This window comes from Neomonachus schauinslandi, chromosome 6 (assembly GCF_002201575.2).
Source record: "Neomonachus schauinslandi chromosome 6, ASM220157v2, whole genome shotgun sequence".
In the NCBI taxonomy this organism is placed as follows: Eukaryota; Metazoa; Chordata; class Mammalia; order Carnivora; family Phocidae; genus Neomonachus; species Neomonachus schauinslandi.
The window spans coordinates 68,647,573-68,649,867 of NC_058408.1; the positions used below are offsets into that span (position 1 = coordinate 68,647,573).

Below are 2,295 nucleotides of genomic sequence, written 5' to 3' on the forward strand. Positions count from 1 at the left end.
ACCCTGAAACGTGCTTAACGGTATCAGTTGTATGACTATTACACCACAATACAAAAGAAGTGAGTCAGGAGGTCGGGGCCATCGCGAGTCCCAGGAGGGCCCAGGAGCAGGGAGCCTGTATCTTAGTTCTCGCTCTCACGCTCTGCCCCTTGTTGGTGATTGAGCTCACAGTAGGTATCAGTAAATGCTTGCTAAGACACAGTGCAGGCAGATGGTCCAGAGAGAGTGCACAAGTGCAAACCCACTGGTGGGCACTGAGGAATCCCAAGGGGACGCGCATCCAGACAGAGCGAGTGCCCACATTTCGAAAACACCAGTGCAGAAATAGCCTTTTAAGACCAAGGCAGGAACCATAAATAACCCAGAGGGCTCCATGCTCCTGGAGGCCAAGCTAGCGGCCACGGCCAAGGCCTCTGGTGGTCAGGGGACTGGGGTTCTGAGAGGTGGCTCGGCGCACCCCTGACCCTGAAGCCCCATGGCCGCGGTGAGGTGTAAGGACTGGGAGGGAAGACCCGGCCAGGGCCCGTTCTGGCTCCATGGCTGCTACAGGGCTGCTCCCAGCCCCACCAGGCGGTGTCTATTTAGAACCAGGGAGAAAACCTTTTCCCTCAATTGTTCTTTTTAAAGATGGTTGTTCAGCATTGACACAGAAAAATATCCGACATAAAACTGGAGCCGTTCACAGCTGCAAATGTCCCAGAAGTGATCAAAACGCACCAACCACAGGGGCGCCTGGGTGGCTCAGTCGGTTGAGTGGCTGCCTTCAGCTCGGGTCATGATCCCAGAGTCCTGGGATCGAGCCCCACATCGGGCTCCCTGCTCAGTGGAGAGCCTGCTTCTCCCTCTCCCTCTGCCTGCCTCTCTGCCTACTTGTGCTTTCTCTCTCTCTCTGTCAAATAAATAAATAAAATCTTAAAAAACAAACAAACAAAACGCACCAACCACAGAGAGTACCTTGTGCCCCCAGGCAAGTCTCCTGTGTGTGGGTGTGGCTGGGGGCCCTGGACGTGCCCAGGTGGGCAGTGCTGGGCTCCACAGTCTCCCTCAAGGGGACAGAAGTAGGAAGCTGCTCTGACAGCTCCTGGTGATGTCCTGGTGATTCTTGGGCACAGCCACGAATCTCATCTTCTTCGTGACTGGGGCCAGCCCAGCAGCCTCAGGTCCCTCAGGTCCTTCAGGGACAGCATCTTGGTGGGCTTGTGGTCCAGCAGGTACCTGTTCAGGTGGCTCTTATCGTGCCACACAGCCTCGATCCCATTGGCCCCATCGGCCACCATCTCCTAGTGACAGGCCGAGGTCAGTCGGTGAACCTCCACCATCAACACCCCAAAAAAGACCCCCATGTACTAAAGGTCACCCTGGTCCCTGGGGATGTGGGCCTGGGACTGAGGCCAGTGCTCGTAGCTGAAGTCTTCGCACACCACACCATAGAAACCGGGGTGCAGGGTGCCGAAGAGGGGGGATGGGGTCCCCATGCTCATGTGGTTGCCCAACTTCATGCCCACGTGTGCACACACCAGGTCGACCACCTCATGGAGGAAGCACTGCTCACAGAAGCGGCTCATCATCACCTTGTGCTGCATGGATACATCCTGCCAGCATGGGGTGCTGGGGACCTCGAGGACCACCACCCTCAGGCCCTCCTGGAGGGGCACACGGCCCAGCAGCCAGCTGGTCGGTGAAGACGTAGTAGGTGACCCTGTGTCTACCATGAGGACCACCACCCTTCGGCCCGCCCGGAGGGGCACATGGGGCCCGGCAGCCAGCTGATGGGAGAAGACCTAGTAGGTGACCTGTGTCTCACCGTGAAGTGCTTCTCCACCGTCTACAGGAACAGCTTCAGGAAGACCATGTATCCACAGGGACAGGGGACAGGGCTGGAGGAGGGTCACTGCCAGAGGCAGGACCCCAAAACTCAGGCCGAGAACGTGTGCACCTTCTTCAAGGGGGCAGGCCCTGGGCCACTTTAAGTAACAGCCACCCTGGCCTGTCCTGAGCGAGTCTGCCGGTTGGGCCTCCCTACCCTCAGCTCCCAGAGATGGGGGCCATCAGCACTCCATCTTACAAAGGGAGCCTGAGGTTTCAGAGGCTAGAAACCCATGCAGCCCCACAGTCAGCATGCTGGAGCCAAGAACACTCCCCCTGTGCTGAGCTCCTGGGCAAACCCTGCAGGTGCCCTCCCCTGGCTGACCCCCTGCAGGTTCTGTCCCCATCTGCCAGGAGTGGAGCACTTTTGGGCACAGCCCTCGTCTCTATGCCCTACAGACTGGGTAGAAGCAGCTGGGCTGACCACCT

The 2,295-nt window shown here is 58.3% G+C and overlaps 1 pseudogene; it reads right to left on the bottom strand.

The window, feature by feature from the left end:
• Positions 1-1,044: 1,044 nt before the first annotated feature.
• Positions 1,045-1,852, bottom strand: LOC110571374 (annotated as a pseudogene).
• Positions 1,853-2,295: the final 443 nt, after the last annotated feature.